This window comes from Bombus pascuorum, chromosome 14, assembly GCF_905332965.1.
Source record: "Bombus pascuorum chromosome 14, iyBomPasc1.1, whole genome shotgun sequence".
In the NCBI taxonomy this organism is placed as follows: domain Eukaryota; kingdom Metazoa; phylum Arthropoda; class Insecta; order Hymenoptera; family Apidae; genus Bombus; species Bombus pascuorum.
In genome coordinates this window covers 10,496,567-10,517,324 of record NC_083501.1, presented here as the reverse complement: position 1 = coordinate 10,517,324, position 20,758 = coordinate 10,496,567, and the positions used below count along the sequence as shown (strand labels likewise).

Below are 20,758 nucleotides of genomic sequence, written 5' to 3'. Positions count from 1 at the left end.
TTACACTACGTAGTATCGTGCGACATGTTTTGGAAGTTTAGAATGTAGGTTGGTGGCTTTTAACAATTAATTAATATTTAGGGTGTAAACTGTAAATAATTTTGCAAAAGCATTTTACAGAAGTATTTTGCAAAATGAAAGTAAGAAATATTTTAAAAGGTTTATGTACATAGTATATTTGCATAAAATAGAAAAATTAAAGAATCGGTTCCGTTTTAACATTTTTAAAAATATTTATTTTAAATGTTGAACTGAATGGTTATTGATAAATTATTCTTTAAATTTTTAAAATACATTTTTTGTACTTTCATATTAAAAACCAATAGCAATATTCACATAGGTTTGAAGATCGAACTAATTACGATACTTATTGTAATTTAAATAATTATTGTATATGTAATTTGTTGGCTAATGTTCATTTTAGATTATTCGGTTAATTCTTACTAGAAAATTTATTTTAAAAAGGCTGCATATATAGAGTGATTCTAGATGAAAAAATAAATCGAATGTATACATAGAATAAAATTTTTTTATTTGAGACTTCGTCTTCGAGAAAGCCGAGTTTGAAAATTTATTTAGTATATATGAATTTGTGTAATTACCAACCGGATAGGAGTAATCAATTAGCAGGAGGACATTTTACATACGAAAATAAGTGAAAAATGTAGAATAAAATCTTCCGTTTAAAGCTTCGTTTGCAAAAAAATTGAATTTGAACGTGTTTAGTTAAGAATAGGCTTGGAATTTTCAAATCTTATTTTTTTAAAGACGAAGCGTTCTATGAAAAAATGTTGTACTAATTATTTACTTATTTTCGTACATAAAATAACCTCTTGTCGATTATTTGTTCCTGCCCAATCCGGAATTATATTGAAATATGTATATTTTACAAATTTCAAACTCGATTTTCGCAAAAACAAAGTTTATTTAAATGTTCTTTCTAAAAATTTTATATTAATTTATGTCCGTGTTTTATATGCTAAGATAGTTAAGATAACATGTACCTATGTAACATTAATAAATTTATAATTATATATTTGTTTTGTTTCATCTTGCAATTACATTTCAATCATCATGTTGATTTTACGTCCTTTTTTAGGATTTCTCCGCAAATTTCCATGATTAATCAAGGGTAGCGATGTTGGGTTATGCATGAGTCGCGAGTGCTGTAATGTAACGAACGTTAAAAATAGACGAACATAGTAAATAAACGAAGCAAGGTTGACGGACGCGATGCTGAAATACTCGGTTTATTAATAAATTTCCTCCAATGTTTTCAATGTATATACATACTTGGATATGCACCTAAATGTAAAAACTACAGTGACAGTATACTACCTAATCTTATACTTAACATATTGAATGCCATGGGGATCACCGGTGACTGGCGCGCTAAGATTAGTAGAAGTACACAATTTGAACAAATGTTAATAGTTATAAATCTTTCATCATTAACATCATTACTACAATGATGTGATGAAATTAATGCAGTATAAAACACATAAAAATAGTTTTATTTATACATGAAATATAGATTATATTGCGATGTGTCGTATTGAAACAAAAGAAAGGGTGAACTAGTACAGTCTTCACAATATGTCACGACCTTTTTTACTACAGTTTTTTGTAATTGTTCTCCTTAGCGTTTTTTAGTTTTTTTCATAACATATTTTGCAAAATCGTCGCACAGTTCTAGCCTTTTCCGACATTGCTTTTAATTCATGACGTGGTTCTCTCAGCAAGCTTTCATATGGAGAAACGGAAACCTCAATTTCGTTATCATATTTTGTTCACGATTTTTCCGTGATTTACCTTAATGAGCAATAACCCTAAGGAACGTTTCGACTTGAAAGATGTCTGATGGCAATTAAGGGCGTTGATAGTAAAGTAAAAGATGCTAAATTTTGTGATAGTTTTTTAAGATTATTGCAGGTCCGAATAAATTGACCGAGGGATAGATTATGGTTTGGAACAATTATTTAACAACGCGAAGAAACAATATGAGATAATTGATAAACGAAAAAAATAAGTGATCGCGCGAAATCGCACTTTAGCGCCACGGGGGTCACCGGTGACCTCAGTGAAATAAATCCATTGTAACATATTTCTTATAGGTAATATTTGAACATTATATGTACCGCATATTAAAAAATTCATCGTGGCGCCACGGACAATCCCTGAAAAACTAGTGTGGCATTTAACGTGTTAAACGTTAATTTTTTTAATCAATTATTTTATTTCCATCGGTTATTATAATAAATGAAAAATTTGCGAAAAAAATTTACGAAATATTTATACAATTGTTTTTTGTGATTAATATATATTAATTAATATAATATGTTTGTGAGTCGTAAAAGATGATTCTAATTTCAAACAAATATTTAATAGAAATTATAAAAATCTAAAAATTTATGAAGTGATACTTGAATAAATTATAAATAAATTATTATATAAAAATATCAGAATAATTACATTAAAAAAGTCGTTCGTTTTATTCTTATTATCATATTTGTATTTTCTGTTGTTATTATCTAATCTCCAAGCAATGGAGTAAGTATTTACAGAAAATTCTATTAAGCTGATAGAAAAGTTATCGTAATTCAGGTAATGATATACAGAATGCTACGAAACAGACGCCTAAGATTTTGTGAATTTATAGCAAAATTAATTATAAGTAAGATAAGTAATTGTTTATCTTTATTTAATACATACATATATGAAAAGAGTTGCAATACATATAGGAATCAGGTTGTTTCATAATAAATACTATTTTCGGTAATACTTACTTTACGGCATTAATAGCGTAATTTGTTTTATTTAGAATACAAATTTTTATTTATAGTAAGAATCATCTGTATCTATACATTTATTATTTCGGAGCAGTTCAGCTAAGTATATATTCAAAAGGAAAAATGATCTGGAAAATGTATATTGTACTTTGAAAAAAGGGAAAAATATGTATATAATTGCTTTAAAAATATTATCAAATCAATGAAGGTAGTAATGGATCTTGGTACCTTAGTATTGATAAAATCGATGCTTTTTAAGCAAAACAATATATAAATAATTTGTTTATTAGAAAAGTGACATGTTTATTATGCAACAACCTAATACATTTATCCACTCAACTCGTAACTTACTTTACCATATAACCATGAAACACTCGTAACAGTACTACAAATTCTCCAAAATTGTAACCAAGAAACATGAACACTAGCCATGCCAGGCAGGGGAAATACATTGTGAAATAAATTTACCGTAAGTCATAAAAGTGCGTGCTTATGGTGTTCATGCGGTTATGGTCTTATATACCTGCCTATACCTTAGTACGTTCGCACGTGAACGGAATGTTGTACACGTTGTTCAATCGATCTCTTACCATCCACGTCCGATAAACTCTACTTTTCACCGTCGCGACATTTGCAAATAGACAGGTCAACGTCCTGGCGCATAATTGAGAGAATCTCTTCTTTAATAATTAGCGGGCAATCCACAGCCAATGTAGATGGGAAAAAACGTGCATTTGTAACGCTTCGTTGACGACTTTTATTCTAGCCAGACTAATTTACCGCGATACATGATGCGCGTAGTATCATTGTATAAATGGCTGTATACAAGGTCTGACCAAATAACAAGTAACAGCAGGAACGATGTGATTCCTTATGTAAAAATAAGAAAAAACAATAGAATAAAATTCTTTTAATTTTCGATGTAGTTTTCGAAAAAATCGAGTTAAAAAATTTATCAAGTATACTTGAACATGGCTAATTCCGGACTGGACAGGATTAAATAGTCGACAAGCGGTCATTCTGCGTGTGAAAATAAATCGAAAATATAGAATAAGATTTTTCCGTTTAAGGCTTTATTTTCAAGAAGATGTAGTTTGATATGTTTCGCTAAGAATAGGCCTAATACATGTGTATGATAAATTTTCAAATTTTTATTTGAAATAAAGCGTCCCAAGAAAAAATGTTATTCTACATTTTCGACTTGTTTTTGTACGTAATATGACTTCCTGTCGATTATTTAGTCTCGTTCGGTACGGGATTAGCCATGTCCAAGTATACTTGATAAATTCTCAAACTCAATTTTCTTGAAAACTAAACGGAAAATTAAAAAATTGTATTCTTTTTTTTTTATTTTTATACAAAGAGTTACATCGTGTCCGCTTTTACATGTAATTCTACCGGACCCTGTATATGTATATTACCGTTTACAAGTATAAGAACACTGAATCCCTCTCTAGGTCGGTTAAGTTACTTGAATTTAAATGACTCGGGTCTATGAATGTCTTGTTTATACAAGTTAGTTTAAGTCGTTTGAATTTACCTGAAATAACCTGACTGCAAGCGGGCACATAACGAAAATTGATATCTAAAGTGGTGTATACTTAACATCGAAGGAACTTTGAGAAAACAATATCGACAAGCATGAAATTGAAAATAACATTGTATTACTTAACAACTATTGTTTCTTTTAAATCAAAAAATAATTTCATTTTACTCGAAATTAACTTCTGGCATCTATATTCAATTAGATGTTACAATTCTTATTCTAGATATTTAAAAGCTGTTCAAATAATATTATATCCTAAGTATAAATATTTATCATAAATATTTATAATATTTATCAATAGGGCATAAATGCATATAGTGGTGGCGATAACTAACAATCACATGTAATATAAAGCAAGTAGGTAATATAAAAATTACCATCCTGAAAAAATTGATTATAGCACTAAATTCTTTTAAAAATGTAACAATATAAATTAACCTAAAATCAAGAAGCCTCAGCCACGTGTACACAATGAAATCTTTTCTTTGTGTAGTTAAACATGTTACCTCTGAGAATTGGTACCATCTTATACTAAAGCATATACTATTCATTTTTATATGAGAGGTACCATGAAGCATCGTCAGGTTATAAAAATCTTAAACGATTTTAAACTAACTAATTTTTCTTGGATAAACTTGAAATAAAATTTGAATTTAAGTAATTCCATTAAACTTAAAAAACGGAACTTTAATATATTTAAATTTTAATATCGATATATAAACCATATAATGTCCGATTTTTTTATTTATAGTATTTTAATTAAATGGTCAAAAATAGACATATATTTGAGTATCTTTGAATTGCAGTTGGATTCCTAAATCTGTACTTTCATTAGTTCTTTCAAGGCAGAGAATTGTATCAAGTTAGTTGATTCAGAAGTGTGAATACTGCGATTCGCGACTTTATTCCTTCAAGGTTACCGTTTTCAAGTTCATCAGTTTCATCAGCAAGAATACATACTTTTTTATACGCTAATGAATGCAAGTTTTGATTTTTTATAAGAAATTATTAAAATTATTAATGATATTGTTTGTAATATCTTGTCTAGAGATAATTAATTTAAAAGATTTGAACTAGAAGTTTGTACTTATTACGTATGTAAAATGAGAAATGACGTAGAGCTTTTCTTATATTTATGTTTTTCTTGCATTTCGTAGGATAAATTTAACAAAATTAAAATATAATTTAATTTATAAAGTTACAATAAACGGAGAAAAAATACAAGCAATTATTTTCAAACACAGATACCCGCATTCATATTTTTTATAAAGAAGGAAAAAATTACAATGTTTGTCGTCTTGAACTAATTAATTTAGTTCTGACAGAATTTTTTGTACCGACCGGAATAACTATAATATTAACAAATTCATGAAAAGATAAATAAAACGCAGTGCATACGAGATTCTTCTGTACGTGTTTTAATTAGTATTCGATCAGCTGCGGTATTTGCTGCTGTCGCGTCGCTATTATTTAGCAATGCTGCAATCGATGCAGTTGTTACCATCCACGTTACTGTGCTTCCATTTATGCAGCAATTATTGCATTCCGTAATAATACTATTATTGAATAAGTACTGTTTTTGTAGGTGTTGTACGTTTTATTTAACTTAGTAGTTTTATGGAGATTTTCAAGGACGGTGATGGTAACGCGTTGTTCACTGTGTGGGAAAATTTTTTATTTTCTATCAGGTGTTACTGATACATAGCTGTATTAGTATTCCTATAGTTGTGTATTTATTGACTCGATTACGAAAAATTTTGGAGCTATCAATGGAAATGTTTTAACACTTCTAGAAAATCGTCACACGTCATATTTGCGATTAAACATTAAAGTACGAATGTTCCTGCAAATACATTTTGTAAAAAATAGATAATATGTATAGTGGAACTTAAAAATCTTAATTATTTCATACATTTTGCATATTCTGTGTATTTTATATGCATTTTTTAAAAATATATATAAAAGAATATATTTTGTATCCGTTTATAGCATTTACTTTCCTGACAAATTCACCAAGTGTGAGAACATACGTAAATATTATATAGTATAATACGTATATATTATATATCGAATAATTGCACTTTCATGTGTAAATATGAAATACATATAACTGTTTCGAACGATATTTAATTTGAATAATATTAAGTAAATAATATGTGCAAATAATAATTGTAAGGTCTTTATATCTTCCAATTATATTTTTTCATGTCAATATCTCAATTAGTTTAAAAATACAACAATTTGTAGAAAAAATTTCTTATATTTTCTAAAAATGACTCCGGTATCAAGTTATTATATATTCATAATAAAAATATGCTATAGTTAATGTGTTAATAATGATACTACAATGCTGTATTTCTTCTGTTTGATTTTTCTTTTCCGGTTCAATGGCCTTAAAAAAGGAATTTAGTTGGCTCAGTTTATAGCAAATAGAACTCTTAAACTAATTCGCAATTAAAAGCTAACGACTAAACTAATACTAAAACTATCGTCTATTGCCTTGCTGTCCCGTTGCACCTGTTTCCTCTTGCTTCCCTCCATACTACTGTACTACAGTTGTTCTAGCATTTTAAAGCATTCTATACTTTACTATCAATCATTTCTTGCAATTGTTATAAGCATTAACATTGCATTGTATTGGATATTGTCCCTAGCCAAAAAGATCACATGCTTAAAAGATAAAACAGCAAGATGTACACATGACAAAAGGAATTCCTAAAATACTGCTATTTCCAATTTTTAAAGTTGATCATCAGTGAAAAGATATTGTATTTCCATATACAGTAGCGGACAAAAGTTTAAGACGAAATGGAAGAAATAAATAATTGATTTACTTTCCATAAAAAATATAAATACGGTGTTCTACTTTTGGTATTAACTAATTGTACATTTGTTTGTACACTTAGAAAAAAAATTTCATTTTGATATTTTGCTCAATAGCTAAGTTATAAAAAAGGAACGAAATCTGTATAATATTTCGTCGGTCAAAAGTTTAAGACTATACAAAAAATATTAATTTTTGGTTAAAAAATATACACAATTTTTGTTTAAATTCAATATTTTGTTCAATATCCGTTATTTCTTATCCCTTCGGTACATCTTCTTGGCATAGAATCTATTAATTTTTTATATTAATCTACCGTAATATTATTCCAGGCTGTTTCAATCGTAGAGTAAAGTTCATTTAAATTTTTCGGTTTATAACCTTGTACTGTCTTTTTTATGATGCTTCACAAATTCTCGATTGGGTTAATGTCTGGTGATTGCGACGGCCACGGCAGCACGGTGATATTTTCTTCTTGAAAAAACTGTTTCACAACCCGAGCCGTGTGCTTCGGATCATTATCATTTTGAAAAATAAAATCATCACTCATATTGTTGCGTGCAAAAGGTAACATTGTGTTCTTGAGTATGTCCTTGTATTGAAAACGGTCCATAATTCCATTGATACGACATATCGGACCAGGGCCGCTTCGAGAAAAACACGCCCACACCATAACGTTGCCACCACCATGTTTAAGAGTTTTTAAAACGCACTGTGTTTTCAAACTTTCGCCAATTCGACGTCTAACGTACCGTATCCCGTCAGAACAGACGCGATTGAATTTCGATTCGTCAGAAAACAATACCTTTTGCCAATCTTCACTTGTCCAATGCTTATGAGCTTTAGCAAATGCAAGTCGTCTTTTTCGATTCCTAGAACTCAGCAGTGGTTTCTTTTGGGGTTTTCGTCCTCTTAAGTTAAAGTCTTCTAATCTTCTCCTAACAATTCTAGCACTAATTTGTGTATCGTTTTCATAGTTTATCTCCGCAGCAATATTATTTGCACTACGAAAACGATCCTTTTCGCTCAATCGATGAATCCGGCGATCCATTTTCGGTGTTGTTTTCCGTGGTCTTCCGTTTTTCGGTTGATCGCAATACATGCCTGTCTTTAAAAATTTATACCAAGCTTGTTTACAAGCTGTTTCTGACCTGTTCACTATATTTGCTATTTCGGTGAAGGTTTTACTTTGCTTTCGCAGCCTTACGATTTGTTCCCTTTCGTTTTCAAGTAAATTCTTTGATTTACCCATAGTCTGTTCCTACCTAAATGAATTTTAAGCAATAAAAGGTACACTAAACAATGATTTTGACATTCCAGAATCAAAATGTTCAAAAACTGTACTCGTACTCACGTTTTACACAGATCGTCTTAAACTAATGTCCACTGTTTCCAAGTGCTAGGCGGTAACTAACTGTTGTAACTCCTACATTGTTTGTATTTAACAACTGACTGTCTGAGGTTACGAAGGTCAAACATACAGCTACGTTATTCCAAAGAGACAAACCGAATAGAAGAACAATATGCGTATAAGATGTTTGTAATCCGGTTTACAAATCATCGTCTTAAACTTTTGTCCGCTACTGTATATGAAGAACTTTGGTCGACAAAAACTCTGTCTCTATATTTAGAAACACTATAATTCATTCAAGCGCCTGAATTCAAAGAACTTTACCAGTGTGAACCTGGTATTTACGTGTTTTGAAATATTCCTACAAGTTTCTATGATGGTTCTCATTAGTTAAGTAACTCAAGTACAGGTTGCTTGTGTTCGAGTATTTAATACTACTTAATATTAATTGCGTAATTAATACTATTACTACCTTGCTAATGTGAACTTATTATTATCTTGCTTGACTTGAAATACGATCTCGAGTGAAGCTAAAGTTCTTTCAAATACATATGCTTTGACTTGAAAGGAATAACAGTTGCTATACATCGTGGACCTAAATTTATGGTGCAAGCGAAGTCAAAGAAGACCCTATGACTCAAAATAAGACGAAAATTAAGAATGATAAAATTACGTTGTAGGCTTTATATTTTAAAAGATCGAGTTTGAAAATTCAAATTAAATTTGAAAATTTATTAATTATACGTGTATTGGAATAATTCTTGACTTACCTGAAAAAATTTGAATCAACGTATTCAACTTATCATGTCATGTAGAAATCTGCTATAAATTGTCCACTCCTGTCTAATTAAAAACTAGTCTCAAAGTAGAGAAATGTCCAAATTCTCTGAAGTAAAGGCTCTTGCTCAATTTTGTTATTCTCGATTTCACCTTATTTCGAATCATAGACTTTTCCTGACTTTACTTATATCATAAATCTAGCGTCACAATGCATAGCATACTGTTATATCTTGTTTAATTAGTTTTATGTTTGATCTGTACAAACACAAACTTCAGGTCAAGTGACTTGGATTCAACTAACTTAACTAATACAAACGAGACATGATGTACTTGACTCATTTTCAATGCCAATATGTATACCGTATATGCATGCAGAATGTACACGTGCACCATTTTGCACGCACGTTAAGAGAATTGGTATCGATTCTTGAAACGCTGGCTCACTGGTTAGAAAGAGAAACATGCAACGTGCCGCTATTATTAGACACTGCAGACGGCGAGATTCAGGACTTTTTCCCCCCCATTCATCTAACCGCGGAAGAAAACTGACGTAGATCCTCTTTCGAGAGAGGCACGTCCAGCTAACGTATCTACCTGTTTCTTGTTGCTGCGTAGTCTGGTTTCAGTTATGGACCACGGAGCAATGCAGACTTGCAGACGCGCTCTACCAGACTCGTTATACCTTCATTCCGCGGCATTATATTACTTCTTCCATCCACAGCATTTCTTTCTACGAATTTATCTACAATTAAAGTTTCCGGAGCGTAATCCAACATCTGTCACCGCGCGTGAAAGCAAACGGGGCTTAATTAGTGCGACCGTGTATACACGATGCATGAAGTAGAAAATGACTCGTCGAATAATAAAATAAGTAAGATCGCTTCATTAACATTTATGAAAAAGATTTAAGAAGATAAATAATTAGGAAGATCATTATAGATAAGTCATTGGTTTATTTCACAGCACTTCTGTGTATTCCTTTGAAGCAGGATTAGATAACTTTTTTTTCATAAAGATAAGAAATAGCAATATGAATAAATGAGTCGTTTCAATTACGTTATTATCTTCCTTTTACAGATAACATAAAATAACTTTATTATATGTCAAGATCAGATTATTCACACTTTCAAATAATTTTCCATTTTGGTTAATTCTCTTAGATGAAATATGGAATGCTTTTAATTTTAATTACTTTTTAACGATATCCGTTGTCAGTATTGTTTTAGTTTTAATTATCCTTGAATAATAAATGTCTGAGATGATATACATAAGACGTTGTGAGAAAATCAGTGTTTTTAACGCAATTAACAATGTTCATACGATACAATTAGAAATTATTTCAAATATTATTTTAGGAAATATTTGTTCAAACAGAAAATTTCAAATAAGATAAAAACTTATTTCATACGATAGATAAATAATAAAATGATTCTCAGAAAAATCATTTGTCCATTCAAATAAACCAACGCATAATTATTTCAAAATAACATCTAATCAAATGGGATACTATATCATTTAAATAACAATTTTTAAATTATTTTCATCAAATCATCATTAAAAAATCATTTTTCGAATATTCTGCTTGAATAATGCCTTAGTCTGGTTTGAAATAGTAAGTACATAGGCAATTCTCATTGCGTGTAACGACGTGTTATTCTGTCGTTGTAAAGAAGAAAAATAACAGAAGTTTTCGTTATACACATACTACATATGTAAATATGTATGTACATAACATAATAGAGTCAAGAAACTAAGTGGATACGTAATGGAAATAGATATCAATGAAGCTCCATTCAGTATGGCTTCTTTACATAAAAATGTAAATATTAACTTGAATTATTTATTAGATAAAACTTAAATATATAATATTAGTATTACAATACAATGCAATAAAAATACGTTCGATTAAACTTCATTTATATCTACCTGTACTTGTCCATTTATTTTTATTCCCAACTGTATAATTATAATATGTATATTTATAAGAATTATAATAATATTATAATGTACATATATCATATTGTATAACAATAAATATATAATATAACAATAATTGAATACATGATGCTTGTATGATGATGAAAAAAGATATACTAGCTTGTGTCAGATAAATAATATTGAATATACATATTATCATAAGAAACTTGGAAACAAAAATTGGGAAAATATAGAACCAGATTTTGTTAAAAATTTAATATTACAAATGTCCAATAGATTACAGGTAGTTACTCGCTGAGATGAAGAGTCATGAAATATTAATTGCAACACGGTTATTATTAATAGCATTGTTAACCTTATCTGACTATTTTACGATAAAACGTTACCGTTATTTGAATTTTTTATAATTATAAGTTACCGAATAATTTCATTAGTATTTGTTTTTGTACATTTATTATTTATTCTAAATATATATATATAAATATTCTAAATAATGTTTGCTTATATTATACATTTACATAGAATATTTAACTACATGTAATAATATAGAATATATTTTTCTTTTTAAGTTTATATTCCAATTGTTTCTCACAGTGGATCAAAATAAGAAACTTATTAATAAGACATAATAGTTTTGAAATTTTTAATATATATATTTGTCCTACAACAACTTTAACAAGACAGTTGTGGAATCTTTCTCGTATAAAAATATCTGTCTACTGTTACTGCCATTAATATTCGGACACTCTTTAAAACAGAATAACTTTTTTAAAATAGAACCAAAAGACTCAATTCTTTCTTAGAAGTGAAAAGGATTAGTTTACTAGATGACGTTGTAAAAAGCAAAAAAGAAATTGCAATTGGTTGGAATCACGAAGGCGAAGGTAAAGATTGCTTTTTACGAGCTTTTTGTCTGGGCGTGCAATAACAATTTAAATAACATTTTGAAAATTAATGTCAATTATATATGTACATGCTGAAAATTCGATCGAAATCGGTTAATGTTGCTACGAACTACATACTGAAATGGCTAAAAATGGTGAAAATCGTGATTTTTCACAATTTTCGATTTATAACTGTAATAAATGTGAAGATCTTTATATTTTTCGATACCTCTGGCTTCCATATGTATACTGAATCTATTAGCATATAACTGACGTAAATTTATAAAAGGTATTGTTTCAATTTTCATTATAAGCCTAGATAAAAAAAATTGTAAAAAACGACCTTTGCTATTTTTCACGATTCCGACAAACTGCAATATTTTCAAAATTTGTTATACGTCATCTAGTAAACCAATTCTTCTAACTTCTAAAAAAAAAAAAAAAAAAAAAAAAAAAAATCAAATCGATCGATCCTATTTTAAAAGAGTTATTTCTTTTTAGAAGATATTGCGAATATTAATGGGAGTAACTGTACATAATTACTATCGAACAATGTAAGTATAACACATTTCAATATTTATTTTCTTTCATTTTTACTTTCAAACTTATACTTTTATTGCGAAATATTTATTTCAATGTAGAATAATACTGCACATCGGAATGACGAAAGATTTGAGAAATAAATCTATTACTCGTAATGAAACAATGAGCCATTAATTAGCAAAATGTTCATATTAAACAAAAAGACATAAAACAGGAAACGTGTTTATAACAAAGATGATTTTTTGCGTATTCAATGCAGAAATTGTAAAATGTATGTAAAAAGCGTGAAAGCGACACATGCATTTAAACGGATAACCGGAATCGGCGATCTAATGCATTATCTTACAGTGGAAAACTTTCTCTGCACACGTCGTGAAATCTCGTATTTCAATGTAAACTAGAAAATGTTAATAGAATCGATGAAACTATTGCCCCGGATGTGTTGATTATCTTTTATTATATCGAATAGGTTATTGAACTTGCTAAATATAATTTATATGTTTAATATGCGTTTAATCCATGTACCTTTGTTTTATTTTTTATTCATTGTATTATTACATATATACAATTTTCTATTCTTTTCTGGAATATGTTTCTATGAAAGAAATGACAATTTCCTTCTAAACTTTTATTCCAATAATGATATACGCCTAATCATTAGAAAGTATTAATCTTTTCTTAACTTTTTCATTTTATCTATTTCGCGGTATACACTACTGAAGTTAGTCTATTCAAAAAATTCACTTTGAAAATTTCTAACAATAAATAACAATGAATTATGTTACAATAATTATTTTGATTATTTGATCAATTCTGTTTCTGCACGATTTTCTTTCTCTAATCAATTTTTTTACAATCGCGCATCTGCAATTTCGCACCTTGCAATTGTAAATTCGTTGGAAGTGTCTTTGATCCATTCCAGATTATACGCTTGTGAACCATGGAATCGTTACAGTTCAAATGAATTCGCTAATCAAGTCCCCCCAGACGAAATAATAACAGAAGAAGCAGGCGATCATTTGCGTCATGAATTGATTTCGCAACAATGAGTGTAACAGCCAATATGTGATGAATTGTTTATTAACGTCGAGCTTCTGGAACGGTATAAATAAACGCATCTCGTCGGTTCTCCGCTTGTTTGAAGTTGCAATTAAAGTTCTGGCGATAATGAAGCAGACAATGCGATGCGAATGAATTTATGAATCCGCGTTTTCTTCAATTTGCCGCGCGTAGGTAATTATTTTTCGCGAAGACATATATGTACTGTTCCAGGGATACCTTTGAGTTATTAGATCGACTTGTAGGATCATTGTATAATCAATCATAAATACGATAAATTATTATAAATAATTACTAACACGATAAATTATTCATAATTTATAATCATAATAGTCATAATTTAAGTAAATAGTCATAATAGTTATAATTTCGGACGTAACTTAAATTATCTTGAAATTTTTAGTAGATGACTTGGTTTAGAAAATTGCTTGAGAATAAGTTTAGAAAGAGTGGAAGTGTATGGAAGTGGAAGTGAATTTTTAGTTTGTTATATCAATCCAGCGATCTTGAGAATTCTTCCTCAATAGCTCGAATAATGATTGTGTGAAAATCATATTAAATCAAATTAAATTACTTTTAGCTCTGTTTGATTTCTAGCAGTACAACTCTAAACGAATAATCAAGATGTTAATTTAATTATATTCATATACAGTGAGTACAATAAATATTTGTACATACTTTCATTTTCCAATAAAGAGATTTTTTTTATCACCTTCTATATTTCATTTCCATCATCAAATCATATAATATATACAATACAATTTTGTAATCATATAAAAATCTAAAATTGCTAAATGATACGAAATTTATCATACTCGGATCTAAACTGTTAGTATATAAATGCAATAATAAATGTAGTGGTGTACAAATACTTTTTGTGACCATTGTAATTATTTCAATTTTATACAATATACAGAGTATTTAAATTCTTGTTTTTTTTAATAACTTGGATACTCTTGCTGATATAAAAAATTCTGCTAGCACAAAATTAGCTGGTTAAAAAGAAGGAACATTGCGATTCATGATTTTTTGTTCGACATTTTAAACTTGGCGATATTATTTTATCAAACGATGTAAATTTTTATTCTCTATGCAAAGTATTATTTGAAAACGGTTAGTTTCAAGACAAGAAGGACATAAACACAGGTATATTGCTTTTCCTTCTACCTTGGCTTTCATACGTATGAGAAATTTTACAAAATTAGAGTTAAAATATCTTTTAAATCAATAGTTTTTAAATACAAGTAAATATATCAATACTTTTTTATAGAAAATAAAACCACGTGTTGGTGTATAACAAAATATTTAGTTATGCTGAAAAAAATATCTTATAGCAAATCACAATATTCGTTGTTTTAAACCATTTAACTTTATCTTGACATAATCTCTTGTATTGGAGAAAGTACTAAGACATTAAAGAATTCAAAATGGATAAAATACCGTGTATGTAAATAATTTAATTCAATATTTGTTTTTGAATTTATTATTTATTATAATGAGGGCCATTTTAAATGTATTAATAACAAGAGCAGGAAATGATAAGAAAAATTTATGAAAAGAAATTCTTACTTGTTCAAAAAAAGAATTCTTTCTCTTTTTAAGTATATATATGCTTTTGTTAAAAACTTTCTATAGTTGCAATTCAAATATTACGATTTTATTTTTGATATTGAGTATTTTTACTATTCTCATTTCACAATTAAAACAAAAATATTTCTAAGATAAAATATATATAAAATCTGTATTAACATTTAATTTGAACAAAGAATTTTTGTACATGCTTTTTAAGAATATTATTATGTATTATTATTATCATTATTATTATTATTATTATAAATATACAAGTTATGCAATATATTGCATATTATATTAATATACATATACTATACATATACTATTGTAATCTTCTTTTTGCTTCGATATCATCTGATTTAAAACGAGAAAGCGATACGTCCCGGTTTGTTAAGGAATAGCATTCTCTTCTTTCTTATTTGTCTAAACCAGACGTGTGTGTTTTAATTTACAGGATAAGGTGAAACAACGAAGTTGCCCTCTCGCTACTACCGTGACCGTATTGGATTTCTATTTCCTGTACGCAGGAGAACACACGCACATGAAAAGTGCTCTGTCCTGTTCCTACATCAAGAGGGAAATTATGAGAACGATACGGGATCTTGGAGGACGTGCGCGAGTTTAGTGAAGGTGAGCCACCGATATACAATTTTTTTTTCGGTCTCCTACATCTAAAACACATTTCGTAGTATACATTATTTCACTATAAATACTTCAATATAAATTCTTAAATGCAACTTAAAATATTCTTGAACTTAATGTAATTTTCGTTATTTTCTATTTGGGATCCGTTTCTACTTGAAAATTTTTTATTCGTTGCTCTGTGCATTTATGCTCTAAACAGTTTTGCAAACAATGTGAAATAATTTCATATGTAATTATTCAGGTGCAAAAGGTGTATTATATCCTGTTAATGCAAGAATTTCATACACTCTCGAATATAACGTAATTTATGTACATGTATTAATATATATATATAATAAATAATTATTTATATAAATAATAAATAATAAATAAATATATATATATATATGCATTTTTTTTCTTTTTTTGCTTTGGTTTCACCAAGAAAGGAATTGGTTTACAATATCTTTACATAGATACGAATGTAATTTTTTCGAATTAAATTTATTTACAAATTACATCTTACAAGGTTTAAAAAGTTTTTACTCTATATTTTTTAAATGATTCCTCAAAACGTTCCAAATAATCGTAGGTGCATCTGTATCTTCCTCTTTTTTTATGTACGAAACGTTTATTAAAACCAGTAATCTAATCAAAATCTGAGTATTATCTGAGTAGATTAGAAGATAAGCATAGTTTATACGAAGAACATTTTAGTTGTGACTTTAATTAAAACCCAAACCGAATCAGCTAGAAAAAAGTAAGAAAATTTCGATAAGAAGTAAAATTTAAGAAATTCTAATGTTATTTTTATTTTTTATTTTATTTTTATTTTAAATTCTATTTTATTTCTACTTCAAATTTCTATTTAAGTCTATTGTAATAAAAATTAAATAGACGATACTATTTAAAATTATTGTGAAGAACAATATTTGTACAATTGTTGTAGTAACATGGTGCAATATACTTAAAAATGGTATTAATTACAATAAATATTTAGCAGACTTGTACAAATAGATTATTATTGCTCAAATAAAATAAAGTAAAAAATGATTATATGTCATAAATCTATTTGTCTTATGTAATACCATTTTAATGATTTCCCTGTTCGTCTAAAAATGATGATACATATTGACCTAGATTCTAAAAAACATTCAATAAAAAACTTAACGAAGGTTCAAACGAAGAGCATCGAATAGCTGAGTTACAAGTTCTACGTTTTCACTTCGTTTTCTTGTTCGAATTAAACGAGGAATGTGTAGTAGGCGATCGCATTCGACACAGGTTTACAAATGCGATGCAACGAGGTCTCGTCGAACACGAGAGGCTTTTCTTTATGATCAACCAGTTGCAGGTCGCACATGGTGATATGTGCTTTTATGGTGTTCCACGAAAACCGGTAGACATTCCCACTAAGGCATTTTCTGTTTTTGTAACAAACCTTGTAACTATAATTAACCGACGAAGAATTTGATGGCGTTTCTTCTCTTTCGGTCAAAAACGCATTTAACCTTCGCAACGAGTATCATATTATACACGGTTATACTGGTATTTACTGATATTTCTGCTTTTTTCTTCTTTCTCTTATTAGCTATTATCTTTTACTATAAAATAATATCCAAATTTTTAAATCATGAAATGATAGTGCACTTAACATTTTTTTTATTTAGTTACCTTTTGCAATTAATTAAAAAGATGCATTTAAATTAATTTAATCGAAGGATACATTAGCCTTATTTATAATAAATGTTGTTTTGAAATGTACAGTTTCGACATTTGGAGATGAAACTTTTTAGTGGAAATAAAAATCATCCGAATCAATTCTTTTTTTTGCTTTTTTATATGTTTATAGTAATATAATTTTTATTTTATTAGTCATAGCTTAGTTTGAGTTAAGTTAAATTTTTTTAATTCTTTTATCTCTTTCTATTATCTTACTGTATTAAATTCTTTATATCCTTTTGTTCTAATCTTGACTATTTTAAACCTTTCATTATTATTTTTTTAATATCAAAAAATAATTCTTTCGAAATTAAATAATAGCTGGATAGTTCTTATTTTCTTCCTATCCAAAACATGCATGTAAATATTTTATTGCATATCCCATTACCTTTTAACGTAAAAAATATTTACATTTGAAAATCGCATGATACAGTAAACGTATAGCGTTTAGTTTCCAAACCTTATTATTTTTATTTTGATAATGAAATACGTTCAAATTTTTCGAACGAAAGGCATAGAGGCAATTCTTAACTTTATTTATTACTTTACTATATTTGTGTCTTTTTAATTTAATATGTATATATACGTCTTTGTGTTCTTTTTGTGTGGTTTTGCAACAATTTTAATAGTTTTCTATATATACTCGATTTCAGCACGATTATATGAGCAGACTCTGAAGCATACTGAGTCATCAAAAACGTTTTACGATCTTCGTTGTATGAAGCAAAAATTGGCACGAAAGTAGAACTAGTTTTCACTTTTATATCGTCACTCTCTATTCGAAGTACCATCAAACAGTCCTATAGTTTAATGTCCCGTCTACAATAGCGTAATTTTTCAAGAAAGTTCGATTACTTTTTATTTAATCATACGTTTCTCGTGATAACTTTATAGATTTTTGTAATAAAAGTAGAATTACATTGTCAATAGAAAAATAACGGACATAAAGGTGGAAAAAGAGAAGGAAATAAGCTTTGAAGATGTTAATACTTTTCCAAAAATAGCTACAATTGATATTCCTTCAATTTATGACATACATGGGTGTAAAATAAATAGAATTTTATACGTGATATGTTTCCATCGATAGATAAAAGTAGGAAATTTAAAAAAACAAGGGAAAGGAACTTGAGGGATGTTAGCATTATTTCAAAATAATAAAAAGCGTTTCTTTTTTAAATTTATTATACAAACTATAATAAAATAGTATTACGGACGGTTAATTAAACCTATAACTTATTTTGACACTGTATTCCAGAATTACCATATACTTTATATTTTTATCATTATATCATTATTATTATTATATAGTTCAACTGATCGTCTATCTGTAAATTTTTCAAGGATCAAACCCAAGGATCAAACCCAAATTAATGTTATACCAACAATTTTCCTGTTGCACGAATGAAATTACACGTAAATTATCGTAGGCTATTTTTACATTTTCACTGCTATAATAAGATCTCATTTCCTTCTGATTGTTTTATATACCTTTAAATTACACCTCAGTCAGTAAATTTACGATAACAGTTAAAAATACATAAGATCGCTCGGTTCCACTAGGCAGTAAAATTTTAGGTATTAGTTGTGTCAAGATTTATGAAGAAAGTTAGGTGGTTCAAGGTTTTCGAAGCTCTTAATTTCGAATAACAATTCAGGGCATTCGTCATGTTCGAAGAACGAGTCTGTCCCTTGCTAAACACGAACCAGGAACGACACGAGGGGTTTCTCCACTACGATTAACTTCCATCACTGGAGTGGGGGGAGGAAGGGCCTTCGTAGCCGCGTTGAGCGTGCACCATGAGTTTTCGTTGGATAGCAGAAGGAGAAGGTTCTGCTCGTGTGTCTGTCTCACAGTGTGTCGAGCATTTCTCCTCTATGTATAATTCTATCGTAGTGTCTTGTTTAACTTAGAATGTGACACGAGCTGTTATTCCTTGCCATCTTGTGAAAGAGACAATTTGTTTACTTCTGATTCAAGATCGAAGATCATTTTGAGACAGTCGATGATTTCTGAGATCCTCGTGACGGATAATTATAAGGTAATTGATTTTAAAGCTTCAATCTCTGGTTAGATATCGCTATGGAATTATATATATTCCGATCAAAGATATTACAAAATTGGAGAATTGGTATCTCTTAGAGGATTTGTTTTTGCTATTGTAAATTACTTTATTTTTAACAGAAAGGTCGTGTTTTGAAGTTAACCAAGGATCGTCCTTTCTTTACTAATTTATAGGAAATTGTAATACGTATCGTTTTTAGTATTTTTTAGGGAACTAGGAAATCGAAGTGCATATACTATTCATCTTTGAAGTGCATATATTATTTGTTATTGTGATGATAGATGGTCGATTTGTTTATAAGTAGGTTTGGATGAAGTTTACAAGTGGGACTATTTAGATTTGTATTTTTAATGAAAATTTCTTACTTTTCACTATTTTAGTGTATTATACCGAACTAATGTTTCCATTTTTAGAAAACTTCGGTTTTGTAATAGCTGTTGATCGATGTTTTTACAGAAAAGTCGAATATATTTTACTTTAGACAGAGAGTCAAATAACTTAAATTCATAAGGTATTTACTAAAAATTTTCTTTTTTGTTTTGTTTTAATATTTCATAAGATATTAAAAACATTTGGTTTTACACAAAGCTCAGAAAGTGTTGAATAATATCGATTACATAAATTTGTAAATTTTTATTAAAAATTTAACGTTTCAATCTTGTCTAATATTTTTAATCTTCTTTTTGAGTAAATGATTCGAGAATCTCACAAAAAAATACAAAATTTGTAACACGAGTGATTTACTTCTCGTATAAAGCGAATAATGCTCTAATTATTTTTAAGTATAGTACTTAGAAGTATATTTAAAACTGGAAGTATAGGTATGTTAAAAAGATTGCATATTTATCGTAGTTATTAATTAATTTTAGGAAAATGAAAATAATCAACTTTTACGGGCTAGCAAGTAACCAACATTGGAACTTTAAGTAGGTTACAGTAATTATTTACAAATTTCGTTGCACAATGCGGTATAATCTTCGTCCTGTTAATTACCAGCATCTTCAGAGGGATTAGCTTCATAAACGCGTTGATTAATATTTCATGATTATGTGGATTTGCATAG

At 28.6% G+C, this 20,758-nt stretch overlaps 1 protein-coding gene across 5 annotated transcripts in view; it reads left to right on the top strand.

Moving 5' to 3' along the window:
• The window catches only part of LOC132914029 (uncharacterized), an 87,093-nt gene that overhangs the window by 1,206 nt on the left and 65,129 nt on the right, over nucleotides 1-20,758 (top strand). For 4 of the 5 annotated variants that reach the window (XM_060972793.1, XM_060972796.1, XM_060972795.1 and 1 more), the window contains exon 2: nucleotides 15,741-15,916. The gene's annotated coding sequence lies outside the window, so the exon portion shown is untranslated. Of the gene's footprint in view, nucleotides 1-15,740; nucleotides 15,917-19,652; nucleotides 19,672-20,758 lie in introns of those variants that run through there. The other variant, XM_060972792.1, reaches the window with a different exon arrangement.